Raw genomic sequence first — 14023 nt, forward strand, 5'->3', positions numbered from 1 at the left:
CTCACCAACAGTCTTAATCTCTGCCACCCAAGACCCCTGTACGGAGCACCCTCAGTGCAGGCACTAACACTGCTGAGTGAACTGATGAGACTGTGAGGACAGAAATAAGAGCAAGGATATAAAACAGCACGAATAGCCACTGGCTCTGTCTGACAGCAAGACATTTATCAAAAGGGCTTTATTTGAAGTTTCAAACTTTACCAGGAAAAGATTAATGGCAAATGCTTATCACTAGCCTTTGTGTGCCTATTCTAAGGGCTGTTATTCCTGTGCTATGTAAGAAAAGAGGCTTAGAGAGGTAAAGTCATTTGCCTCAAACTACACAGCTCATAAGGATGGATTGAACCAGAGGCAGTCTGATCCCAGAGCTCAGAATGCTAACAGTTCACTTCAGCTACCCCACTTCACCTTCACCCTGCTGTGGACTCATTTCTACGTGATTTTAAATCAAAATGAAGGAGGAGAGCTTTGCTTAAAAATGGTGGAAGAAATCGGTTAAATAATGGGGAAATGGATCGAATGTGTTGACTCCACAGTTCACCTCTGATAGCCCAGTTCACTGAGCTAGCAGCCCCTGGGCAGAGCCGCTGGTAGGAAACTTCAGGCTGGCAGCGTTCCGGTTCAGAAAACCCTCCTCAGCCCTCCCACGGCCCTGGCTTGCTCCTGAACTTGCCCGCCATGTGTGACTCCCAGCAGCTGCTGTGGCAGCCCGTCCATGTGGCCTGAGGGTGAACATTGACACAATCCACCACCAGAGGGGCCACTGTCTGCACCTGGGCCCCCGCTGCTCCCCAACAGCCCGTCTTCTAACCTTTAAACCCCCACCCACGCCCCCCCACCCACACACACGACGTCCCTAGAAATGACCAGAAGTTACCACCAGCAAATACAGTGAAATGTTAAGGTGGGAATTCTGAGGGAAGTGTGTGTAAGAGTTCTGTGCATTACTTTGGAAACTTTTCTGTACATTTCAAGAATTGTTTTAAAGTTAAGAATTACCCACAAGTGTTCCCACACCAGGCAAGAGGCTCGGGGAAGGAGGGCAGAGCGTCTGAGCGTGAGGACAGGCTGAGTTCCTGGCCAAGATGCGCTGGGAAAGGTGCCCCTGAGAGAGCCAAGGATGGCCACAGCAGAAAAGCTTTCTGATGCAGAGAGAGATGCCAAGAAAAATCCTCCAAAACAGGGAAATAAGGCAAAAGGATGGCTGTCCTTTCAAGGACGTAGCAGAGCCCTGAGCCAGGAGTCTCGATTCCCCAGGGAGTGTAGCCTTGCAGTTACGACTTACTGTGGATGGGGGCCCAGACTCAGCTGTTAGATGCTGACTTGTAGAAGATTGGCAAATCACAGTGACTTTATCCCAGTGAGTCAATACCATTTGTCGGACTCAACAACCTCATCTCCATCGTCCCCTTCATGTGCTATACCACACCCCATCCCACCCCCACCCCCGTTCCTCCCAGAGCCATCTTACCCCCATTCATGAGAGAAACAATTTAATGAATTATATCTTTGACATGTGCTCACTCTATGTTTGTATAAAAATCATAACTTTCTAAACGTTGTTTGACACAATAAAAGACGGTTTTCTTAAGGAAAGCGGGATAGCACACAGCGACTGCAGCTGCTTTCAGATCAGCCCATGGAAAATGCCAGAAGCCGGGCCCGCTGCTCGCCGAGCTTGTCCACATTCGCTCCCTCTGCAGCTGCTCTCTCCAGCTGGAAGAAGTCAGAATCAAACTGGCTCACGTCCTCGCCGCCTTGCTCTGAAGGAAACCTGATGTAGAGGTAGGCGCTGTTGGATCCCAAAACGCTGCGGTCCTAGGGCGGGGAGGGTCAGCTCAGAGGGAGGATGCTGACCTCACATAACCCTCAGAGGGGGTGAGGTCAGGTGCTCCAGGAGGGCCAAGGCCCTGCAACCAGCCCAGCTGTGGGAAGAGACTCATAAAGGAGGAGGGGAGGGTGGCATCTTTGCTGTTGTGTTCATGCTTTCACTTATTTCTTCCTCTATTCCACATGGAGCACTGACGCTCCATCAGGCACTGGGAATCAGTGGGGACCAAACAGACCCAACCCCGCCTGTCCAGGACTGTATAGACCAGCGGCCTGCGGGCCGGATCCGGCCCGTTCGGCTGTTCTATCCGGCCTGCAGAGCCGAAAGAGTGGAGGGTTCTCTTGCTCTCCCCTCTGCTCCTTTACTTTGAATTTATATTAGTTCACACAAACACTCCATCCATGCTTTTGTTCCGGCCCTCCGGTCCAGTTTAAGAACCCATTGTGGCCCTCGAGTCAAAAAGTTTGCCCACCCCTGGTACAGACTGACGATGTGACACCCAGCAAGAGGCTGGAGGAGAAGGGCGGTGCTCCTGCAGAGTGTGCAGGGGGCCTGGTCACACGGGGCTTAGGGACGGTCTCTTCTAAATGTGCGGCCTAAGGGAAGACTTCAAGGTTCGGGCGTTTGGGGGAGGCTTGGCGAGCCGTCACGGCCATGGCATACTCAGCCCCAGGGCGCCTTATGTGCCACGCCAGCTCAGCCAGGTTCGGTGAGCCTGCGAGGGGGCGGTGAAGGATTGAGAAAAGACAGACAAGAGAAGGAAAGCTGGGTCTGGGTGGGACACTGTCCTCTCTGATGGAGAGCTAGCGACAGCACCACAAGCCGTGTCTTTATTTTACAGCCAGATTCCACGAGGCAAAGTAAGGGCGTGGTCAAGATGTTTACAATGTTCTAATCTACTCAATACACGCACCTGAGCTCTATCAAGCCCCCAATCACTCAGACATGTGGGGCCACGTGTTCAGACCATAGGTTCAAGGTTACAGCTATAGCTTTTGGCTGTAATTGTGCTGGGTGCGCTCTGCCCTCCAAGCTGGGACTTGCATGTGGCCAGGAGAGGACTGTGCCCCCTCATCAGTCCGAGGCTTGAAGCTGTCCAAACAGTGTAGCCGCTCTCCACAGGGAGGCAGAAAGGCTGATGCAGAGCAGGGCTTGGGATGTTCTGAGCGACCCAGAGTGTGACCAGGAGAAGCTGGTGCCCAGCGAGGGGCCGGAGGGCTGTGACCAGGACTTCCGGGAGGGAGTGGCCCATCCATGTGCTTGTCTAAAAGGCTCTCTGCTCCAGTGTGGAGAGCGGACTGGGCCGGGGCCGGCTGCAGGGGCTGGAGGAGCCCACGTACTGGGGACTCGGCGGACTGGTGGGGAGGACACGGACAGCCCGGCGTCTGCGGGGCAGGCTTTACAAACTCTAAAACGTCATAAAATGTTAGGGTGGGGGGTGGGTTGTGGCGATCATTCAGTTCACCCCTCTCTGTTTTATCGGCGAGACCCAGGGAAGTGAAGCGACTTCCCAAGAGCACACAGCGAGTTACTCCCAGATCTCCCAGCTACACAGCGTGGCCGTGGCCTTGTCGTGTTACCATGTTTCCGTGACAGAGGGACACGGGTCAAGCCCCAGCCCTGCCCAGCCCCACCCTCGCGCTCTCTCTGTGGCCCGGAGGAAAGTTACCAAATGCTGCAGCTTCGTCTCGGTGGTGACGGGCACCCCGTTAACAGCCACCTTGCATTTGCCGTGCGGGGTGACTGTCACTTTCCCACCCAGATTTGTGAAGGAGGCGTGCTCACCTGAGATTCTAAAAGACAAGCGTTCGTCTAAGTGGCCGATGAAATTACGATTTTAGTAGACGTTGAGGTCGTTTCTTGTAACCTTGTGCACTTAGGAAGATCCCAGCTGCTGCCGAGGGGCCCGAGGCCTGTGGGTGGAGGCGGAGGAGGGGTGCAGAGGGGCCTATGGGCTCGCTCTGAGCCGGGAGACAACCAAGCCATTCTCACGTTAACAGAACCAATCCCACTGAGCGCTGCTGGGTGTGAGGAGCCAGGAGGCAGGCCCGGGTCATGGCTGAGTCCTCCATGGAACACCTCATGGAACAAGGGTGTTTCAGAAGAGACGCCTGGCCAGGTGACCAGGAAGGAGCCCAGTGTCCCGGGACGTTTAGCTCTGTGCCTGAGCCTTCACTGTGCAAACCCAGACTTTCTGTGTTATAAGACTGGGCGCTGGGTATCAGGGGGTCAGGTTAGCTGCCCCGCAGGTCATCCGAGTGCCATGAATGGCCAGCCTGTTAACTGTTCTGGGATGTTCCTGGACTCCTTGGCTGTCATGGAATGTTCTGGATGTTGAGATGCATGCCCATCCACAGCCCCTGTTTGCTTGGGGCCCAGGGCTCCTGTGGGCCGGGCGTTCAGCCACTCCCATCAGGCCTGTGTGCTGGACTAGGGGTCCTTCTGGGAAGAGGTCTGCAAAGAAAGATGAGGGCGCCCCGGTGAAATCAGGAGCTGGAGGCTGGCGCTGTGGGGTGAACAGGTGCCCACTGCCCCTCGGTCAGGACTGACCCCACTCCCAGGGCCATGTGCTCTGGCTCAGGAGGGCTGGGGTCTGTGGGCCATTGTCAGTAGGCTTCTCTCTGTTGGCTAGAAATTGGGGCGGGCGGTGGCGGGCGGGGGGCAGTCCAGGACACAGTGAGCTTGAAAGGAGGAGAGGGAGCCTTGGAGCCACAGAGGTGGGAGGCAGCTCTGAGCTGATGGAACCTGCCCCAGGGCTCCATGGGGGGCCACCGGGGTCCTGAGGGCGTCCTTGGGGAGGGACCCCCTCAGTGTCTGGCCCGCTGGTCAGGGCTGCGAGCACAGAAGCAGAGACCAGAGGGGACCGCGAGACACCTGCAGCCCTTCCATTGCTCTTTCCTGGCCACATCCGTATTGGCTGTTCTGGAAGAATCACAGTCTTGCCCCACCGGCGTGGCACAGGGGTTGAGCATCGACCTATGAACCAGGAGGTCATGGTTCAATTCCTGGTCAAGGCACATGTCCGGGTGCGGGCTCGATCCCCATTGTGGGGTGTGCAGGGGCAGCTGATCCATGATTCTCTCTCATGATTGATGTTTCTCTCTCCCTCTCCCTTCCTCTCTGAAATCAATAAAGTATATTAAAAAAAAGAATTATACAGAGTCTAGCAGCTGACTCCCCTTCTCTCCCAAGACCCGAGCTGAGGAAGAAAGCTAACCCAGCAGGAGGGAAGCCGGGGAGAGCAAGAGGCTGTGGCTCCTGTCCGCGGGGTCGGCAGGGGTGGAGCGGCTGCTGATGCTGGAAAGCGCCTGAGAGCCCCGGCTGCGTGGTCAGTTCTCCGAGGCTGGATGAGGCCGGCCTGAGTATCTGCCCAGACCTTCAGGGGAATGGCATCGGGAGCAGCCGACCCGCACCACACGCGCCTGAGGAGAGCGAGGATCACTCACTTGCCTTTCTTCAGGACGTGACCTCAGGTTAGCAGGTCTGGTGTGTGGGAGAGCCATGTCCTCTCCAACGGGGTTTTAATCAGAACGGCACTTGGACATCACCCTAGCTTTGGGACAATTGTGCTTTCTGCCTGTGTGTGTGTGTGTGTGTGTGTGTGTGTGTGTGTGTGTGAGATCCTGACTTCTTAAAAGTTCCACCTTAGGGATTCTGGAGGAGGAAGCTGCCGAGTCTGGGCCTCAGGAGACGCAGGAAGCCTGGTCACGGGGAAGGTGCTGGCCACAGGAAGGTGCTGGCCACGGGGAAGGTGCTGGCCACGGGGAAGGTGCTGGCCACAGGAAGGTGCTGGCCACGGGGAAGGTGGTGGCCACGGGAAGGTGGTGGCCACGGGAAGGTGGTGGCCACGGGAAGGTGGTGGCCACGGGAAGGTGGTGGCCACGGGGAAGGTGCTGGCCACGGGAAGGTGCTGGCCACGGGAAGGTGCTGGCCACGGGAAGGTGGTGGCCACAGGAAGGTGGTGGCCACGGGGAAGGTGCTGGCCACGGGGAAGGTGCTGGCCACGGGGAAGGTGCTGGCCACAGGAAGGTGGTGGCCACGGGAAGGTGCTGGCCACGGGAAGGTGCTGGCCACGGGGAAGGTGCTGGCCACGGGAAGGTGCTGGCCACGGGGAAGGTGCTGGCCACGGGAAGGTGCTGGCCACGGGAAGGTGCTGGCCACGGGAAGGTGCTGACCATGGGTAGGTGCTGGCCACAGAAAAGTTCTGGCCACGGGGAAGGTGCTGGGCATGGGAAGGTGCTGGCCACGGGTAGGTGCTGGCCACAGAAAAGTTCTGGCCACGGGTAGGTGGTGGGCATGAGGAAGGCCCTGCCACGGGTAGGTGCTGGCCACGGGGAAGGTGGTGAGCTGTGAGGCCCTTTCCTGCCCAGAGCTGAAAGCGCTGCCCCCCTCTCCTGGGGGCTGGCCCCCCACCCAGCCCCCCTCCCACCTGCACTCGGGCTCACAGGGCTGCGGGGGGAGCTAGGCTAACTTTCACTCCAGTGCCATGTCCGGTGGGTTAGTGGATAACAGAGTATGGCGCGTGCACACACACACACACACACGTGAATATCACTCAGCGAAAGGCAGGCAATGCTGACTCATGCTACAACATGCTTGGACCTGGAGGACATCATGCTCGGTGAAGTAAGCCAGTCGGAAAAGGACAAATGCTGCGCAGTCCCACGCACAGTCCAATTCATAGAGACCGGGAGCAGAATGGTGGCTCCCAGGGGCTGGGTGGGAAACCGGGGGGGTCAGGGGTCAGTTCGGGAAGATGGGAAAGTGCTGGCGACGGAGGGGGGTGGCTGCACAGCCACGAACGTACTTGCTGCCACTGAGCGGCACACCTAGACCTGTTCACAGGTGGGTTTCTGTTCTGTAGTTGTCCACAATAAGCAGCAGCGGGGGAGGGTGCAGGAGGCTGGGCTCGGGGCGCGCACCAGCCGGGATGGGGAACCTGAGGACCCCGTGAGCTGCGGGTCCTCGTTCACGTTGAGGAGGTGAGGGAGGGCCTCCCCAGCTGCCGCTCCTGGGGGAGGAAGGGAGGGTCGAGAGCAACCTCCTTCCTGCCGCTTTTCATCAAGCCACCCACCCCGCATCCCATCAGGTCCACTGATGAGGCCAACCGAGCGGAGAAGAGCTGCGTGGGCCGGGCTTCGCTGGTGGCAGGGTGAGACCTCCGCAGGTCAGGGGTCAGGGGTCAGGGGTCAGGGCCTGGACGGGGCTGTTCCAAAGCGTACCGTAGCCAGTTTCCTACTCTCTCCCCTCCCTGCTGCCCTGGCACTGGCCCCTCCACTTGGATTAGACCTCTGCCACGTCCTTCAGGCTCCGGGCGTCCCCAGGTGTCCCCCCTCTCGTGCCCAGCCTGGGTGATCCTTCCCAGTCTCCACTTGACCTGCTCCCCGGATCTCTTCCCCCAGGTCCAGCCAGCTGGGGTGCGCCCAGCAGGTGCAGTATGGCTGCTGCACTGCCCTCTGCTGGTGACCTGCAGCACGCCCTTCTTTAATGCAGGACTGATGGATGTCCAACAGAACAGGAATAAACCGTCTGGCACAAGGACAGCTTCTGAACCTTGAACTTCTGATAAAAAATACAGCGTGGCTCAGTGGTTGAGCATGAACCTATGAACCAGGAGGTCAGGATTCAATTCCCAGCCAGGGCACATGCCTGGGTTTCAGGCTCTGTCCCCAGTAGGGGGTGTGCAGGAGGCAGCCGGTCAATGATTCTCTCTCATCATTGATGTTCCTCTCTCTCTCTCTTTCTTCCTCTCTGAAATCAATAAAAAATTATTTTTTTAAAAAAGAGTAATGAGAGTAGAAGCTCCTCCCATTTTACAGTCCACGCAGAACAGGAAATCCTGTGTTCTTGCACTCTGACCCCTGCTGATCCTTAGAGCTCAGAGTCGAAAACCCAGCTACCCTGAACAGGGACTGTTGCTTTAATAGTGCATCTGGCTGCTGCGTGCACCCCATGTCGTGCCCACACCCCTAGAATCCTTGGACCCTAACTTAACCTGGCCTCCTGATGCCACCCCTCCCCCCACTACACTCCCACCCCCAGAGGCTCACCCTGGGCTCTGTGAGCCTTTCGGAAGCCGGACGGTCCCCTCCCACCACTCGGAGCGGCCCAGGTCTGGCCCACGACTGTGGGATTTGTCCCGAGCCCGTGGCTTTGGGGAGAGGTCATGGGGGGCGGGTGTTGATAGAGGGAGAGGGTATCACCCCACCCATGTCGGAAATTCTCATCACAGCCCGTTTAGGATCTGGTACTGGCAGCGAACGCCAGGACAGAGAGCAGGGCTCAGGGACACACCACGTGGTCCCAGAAGACAACTAACTCACTTTCCTCAAATTCTCCCCAAACTCGGGTCCTCAGCCACCTTGGACTTGGTCCTCAGCCTCGCTTGCCCATCCCGGCAAGGCCTCGACTCCCTGCCCTGCCCTCCCCTCACGCTGCTGGGAATAATTAACTCACAGGTCACAGGTCACACATTCACGGGAAACCCTCGCCCCAATCATCCATCCACCTGGCCGGCAGCTGCGCAGGCAGCGTGCGTGTCGGGCCACAGGCGAGGCGGGGCCCCAGGTGCCGGCGGGGAGCTCACCTGGACCTGGGCCCTGGCCACCTGGAGCTGCGGCCAAGCCTCGTGCCCTGCGCCAGCTGGTGGGGGCCCGCTGGTGGGGGCCCGCTGGTGGGGGCCCGCTGGTGGGGGCCAGCTGGTGGGGGCCCGCTGGTGGGGGCCCGCTGGTGGGGGCCCGCTGGTGGGGTCCCGGCCAGCTGATGGGGGCCCGATGGTGGGGGCCAGCTGGTGGGGGCCCGCTGGTGGGGGCCCGCTGGTGGGGTCCCGGCCAGCTGGTGGGGGCCCGATGGTGGGGGCCAGCTGGTGGGGCCCCGCTGGTGGGGGCCCGGCCAGCTGATGGGGGCCCGCTGGTGGGGGCCCGGCAAACCCGCTGGAGGGGGTGGGGGCATTTAAACCGCAGTGGGGACGGTGCGGCTGGGCCGGGGTGGAGGGACCAACTGCACAGACGGTGAGGATAAAATCACGGTAAGTTCTGCGAAGTTCTGGGGCGTTTCCTCAGAAAAGCGGAGGCCCTGTGGGGAGGCCTGGAGTCCGTGCCGTGTTCTCGCGCGCGTTGGCGTGTGAGGCGCGGGGTTCGGGAGGAGGGGCGCATCCTGCGCGTCTCGGGGTCCGCGTCGGCGCTGGCGGGCGACGGGTGGGTGCTGTGCGGAGGCCCCGCCTGCCCGGTGTCTGACGGCGCGGAGATGGAGGGCGCGGAGCCTGGGCCCCGCGGCACCGCCTGGAATGGGGTCCGTGCCCCGTCGGGGCTGAAGTCCCAGCGGCGGGATGCGGGGTGCGGGCACAGAGGCTGCCCGGGGACGGGCCGGGGCGCCCCGTGGGCCGGACCGTGTTGGGGACGCGGCACTGTCGCTCCCAGGAGTCGCTCTGGAGCCGGGACCCGCGGGGAGTGGCCTGGCTCGTGGCCACGCCGTTTCCATGCCGAGGCTCGCACCGCTTTTACTCGCTTCCACTCGCCTTTCTGCGCGTCTCCGTCCGCGCGGGGAACGGGGAGGCGGGCGCGGGGAACGGGAAGGCGGGCGCGGGGAACGGGAAGGCGGGCGCGGGGAACGGGAAGGCGGCGCGGGGAACGGGAAGGCGGCGCGGGCCCGACTTGGTTCCGGACCGTCTTAGCCCGTTAGCCTTGTCCGTGCAGACAGGACCCACGCTCCCCACCCCCTGCCCCGGGCACCTCTGCCCTCACCGGTCACAGGGGGCCTTTCCGCCCCGGCACGGCAGGTGCCACGCTGTTTGGCAGGAAGTTGGCATCCCGCACCTTCCCGTGGATCTGAGCCCAGGGCTCCCCCCGCCCCGAACTGGAGTGACAGGTGACAGGCACACGAGGGCCCGAGCCCCCAATTCCACCTCCTCTTGTATTTCCTCCCCCTCTTCTCGCTCTGCCTCCCCTAGCACCCCTTCCCCAAATGCCAGCCCATCAAGGGCACTAGAAGCGTCTGCCAGATTCAGAACTTGGTGCCCTCTGGGTAATAAACATTCATAAACCCACCTTTCAGCACATTTCAATGTTGACAACGTCTCCTCGTGGCAGATGTCAGCTGGACTTAGGCTGCTGTCTGTAAAGGACACCCTTTCGAAGTTTGTTTTCATGGAAGTGTCACTGTTACTGCTGATCTTACATAGCAGCATGCATAGGGTTCTGTGTCATTTACAGCGTTGTTCAGACTTTGCAGCTGGGGAGACGAAGGCTTGGAGAAAAGCGAGGGGCCAGGGCCACCCGGGTGCTAACTGGCAGAGCTGGGACCTGAGCCAGCCCTGATGACCCTGAACTGGGCTGGGACCCCTCCCCACTGCCCTCAGCCGCGAGTCCCCGCACACCTGCCCAGCGTTTAAGTGACAGAGACCCATGAAAGTTGCTCGTAGCCACGTGTAGGGCTTCAAGTCTAGCTGTTGACTTTGGATTAATTGTTCCAGAATTCAAATGAGGAAACAAGTTTTTTGATGAACGAGAGGTGGGCAGGGTCACGCGGGTGAGCGGCGGGAGGGTGACGGCCCAGGTGGACTGTAGTCTGTGACCTGGAGGCCGTGACCCAGAGCAGGGCGCCTGTGAGTGACCATTCAGCTCTGCAGCTTTTGCAGCTTGTTCATGGCTGCACCTCACTCCATCCCCACAGCAGGGCAGGTGCTCCTCCACCTGCACGGGTCACACCTGGTAAACACGCTGTTGGCCGGAAATGTGTTCAATGCACCGGCCCTCCAGGCACGGGCACATGCAGCCCAGCCTGGCCTGCCGAGCTCAGGGCCCGGACCGAGCCTGGAGTGGACGGTTCTCCTGAGTTTCATCTCGGGAGCCCTTCCCTTCCTCCTCCTCTCCTCTCCTCTCCGGAGGCAGGAGACACGGGCGGGCATTTGGTAAACGGGAGGGCAGGTGAAAACACAACACACAACACACAACATGCAGACAATGCTGCGACACGGCCTGGTTGCGCCCTCGCGACTGCGCGGCTGCGGAGGGAGAGTGGCCTGCGTGTCCGCAGCCAGGAGAGACCCAAACTCGCTCGCAGCATGGTTTCTGTGGTCTGTGAGTAGCAATGCACATCGTTAAGTTGAAAAGGTGTAAGCCAGGGGCTGTCTGTCTTTCCAAGTGGATGCTGTTGTTATCTCTACTGGAATGAAAAAATGAGGCTTGAAGATAAGTAAGCTGAGACTCGGGTGGAGCTAGGGGTCCTCGAGCGGGATGTTGGCTCTGCAGCTCCTCTCTTTTATTTGCCTCCTGAGATGGTGGCCCCTGACCTCCCACGTGTTTGTGAAAGGCGCGGCCTCGTGTGCAGGTCGGAAGCATCCTCTCTCCGGGGACTTCGCACACGCCTGCTGCCCTGTCGGCTCATGTCTGTGTCCACCACTCACAAGGCATCTGACGGGCCACCTGTGAGCCCGCTTCCTGGGGAGTGTCCCATGGAGACCACAGGCACTGACAGCCAGAAAAACTCTGAAATGGTGTATTTTAAAATAGTTCGGCAAGATTCAAGGACAGGGTTGGGGTTGCTTCCTGAGCGTTTTGGAGGGAAGCCTGTCACGGGTCCCGCAGTGAGTGCTTCGCTCCTACCCAGACAGCAGCCTGGGGCCCGGCCAGGCTGGAGGCAGGGCTTGCCAGTCTAACCCCCTGCACCCTAATTTGGACACATGCCCCTTGCTCCCGCTGGGCCGACATTCAGTGATAAGAGGTGGGAGTCTTTGCTGAGACGGCCGGTGGCCACTCTCTCCTGTGAACTAACAATCCAGTCAATTCCCAGTCTGGCCATGAAATGAGGGCTGATTCCACATCACATCACAGTTATTTTAAACTAGTGGCCCAGTGCACGAAATTTGTGCACATTAAAAGGGGATTAATTAGAGGAAATAATTTAATATTGCTATTTGCCCTTTCTCTATAATAGAAGTGTCAGAGATGAAAGGAAATTAGTAAAATGTATACGAAAATCTTCCTCCTGTCAGAGTCTGGGGCACGCCATGGGAACCAGGGTCAAGTCCCCGCCCACCTACTTGCGCCTCGAAATCGTGTGAGACCAGGCCGGCCCCACCTCCATTTGGCTAGATCAGCCTTGGGCAAACTACGGCCCACGGGCCGGATCCGGCTGTTCTATCCGGTTCTCTTGCTCTCCCCTCCGCTCCTTTACTTTGAATTTATATTAGTTCACACAAACACTCCATCCATGCTTTTGTTCCGGCCCTCCGGTCCAGTTTAAGAACCCATTGTGGCCCTCGAGTCAAAAAGTTCGCCCACCCCTGGGCTAGATGCAGACCCAACCGGCCCCACCCCCGTCAAGCCCTGCTGGGTGGGGGGCGCGGCCTCAGGTTGCCTGGCCTGGTACCAGGGTGGGGGGCATGGCCTGAGGTCCCCTGTCAAGTCCCGCTGGGTGGGGGGTGCAGCCTCAGGTTGCCTGGCCCGGTACCGGGGTGGGGGGCACAGCCTGAGGTCCCCTGGTCTGGGCCAGGGCAGGGGGCACTCCTTGAGGTCCCCGTCAAGCCCTTCATGGCAGGGGGTGCAGCCTCAGGTCCCCCGGCCTGGTGCCGGGGTGGGGGGTGTGGCTTCAGGTCCCCTGTCAAGTCCCACCGGTGGGGGGGAGGGGGGGGGGCGGCGTGAGGTCCCCTGCCCCAGCCCAGCACCACGCAGCCTCAGATCCCTGCTGATTGCTCGTTAAGGCTCATTATGGGAACTCAGCCTCCGCTGTGGGCACAGCCATCTTGAGTTACGGGATCCCCTCCTCCGCTGTGGGTGCAGCCATCTTGTTATGGCATGACGGTCAATTTGCATATTCTGGGCACCATGGCAGAGAGAGCGTGGGGGGACAGGGGAAGCAGGAAAGCGCTATGAGGAGGCAAGTGTTGGACCCTGGTGCGAGGGGGTCAGGCTGCTAACGACAGAGGCAGCATCAGCCGAAGGAAGGGCCCGGAGGGCATTGCCAGCTGGTCCTGCTGTTCCCTCCCAGCGGCCGGGTCAGCACGAGTCTCGGTGGGGGACCTGCAGGGCCTTCTCCCCAGGCCGCCTGGGCCAGAGCGCCGAAAGGAAAGGAAACGTGAACCACGTGGACGCGTGCCAGGGACATGTGTGACCCTTCAGCGGTACAGGTGAACGAACAAAACGAAACGCGTGTCAGGGACATGTGTGACCCTTCCAGCGGTACAGGTGAACGAACAAAATGAAACGCGTGTCAGGGACATGTGTGACCCTTCCAGCGGTACAGGTGAACGAACAAAATGAAACGCGTGTCAGGGACATGTGTGACCCTTCCAGCGGTACAGGTGAACGAACAAAATGAAACGCATGTCAGGGACATGTGTGACCCTTCCAGCGGTACAGGTGAACGAACAAAATGAAACGCGTGTCAGGGACATGTGTGACCCTTCCAGCGGTACAGGTGAACGAACAAAATGAAACGCGTGTCAGGGACATCTGTGACCCTCCCAGCGGTACAGGTGAACGAACAAAACGAAACGTGTGTCAGGAGGAACCCCCTCCGGGGCGTCAGCAGAGGGGTCCCCTCCCTCCCTGACCCCACAGACCCCAGGCATGACTAAGTCACATCAGGTCGGGGGACACCTTCTGAGAAGGCGCTGAAGCCGGGGCCCAGCCGCTGGCTCCCTCCCCAGGTGAACCCGAGAGCAGAGCAGAGGGAAGCCCAGAGCTGAGGACAGACGCCCTGAACCCCGAGGAGCACCCCGATGGGCCTGTGGGCTGTCGTGAATGTGGGTCGAGAGAAGGGTTAGGATCTGGGAAGAGGGGGCAGTGTGTGGGCAGGGTGGGAGCGGGGCGAGGTCCTTTTCCTGCCGTCAGACAGCCCATGAAGCTAGGACCCCGTAGACTACACCCAGAGTAAGAGCAGCACAGGCCTCAGCCCCCACCCGGCCCAGGGGCGACACAGCAAGCCGGGCTGGCGTGGACGGCGGGGAGGAGGGAGGCCATGCCATGTATGAGAAATAACCACAGAGGGAGGAAATCTGAGAAACTAACACAGAAGATTCGGACAAGAAACAAAACGGGGCCCTAACCGGTTTGGCTCAGTGGATAGAGCGTCGGCCTGTGGACTCAAGGGTCCCAGGTTCGATTCCGGTCAAGGGCATGTACCTTGGTTGCGGGCACATACCCGGTGGGGAGTGTGCAGGAGGCAGCTGATCCATGTTTCTCTCTCATCGAT

The sequence above is a fragment of the Plecotus auritus genome, assembly GCF_963455305.1.
Source record: "Plecotus auritus genome assembly, chromosome: 14".
Taxonomy (NCBI): Eukaryota; Metazoa; Chordata; class Mammalia; order Chiroptera; family Vespertilionidae; genus Plecotus; species Plecotus auritus.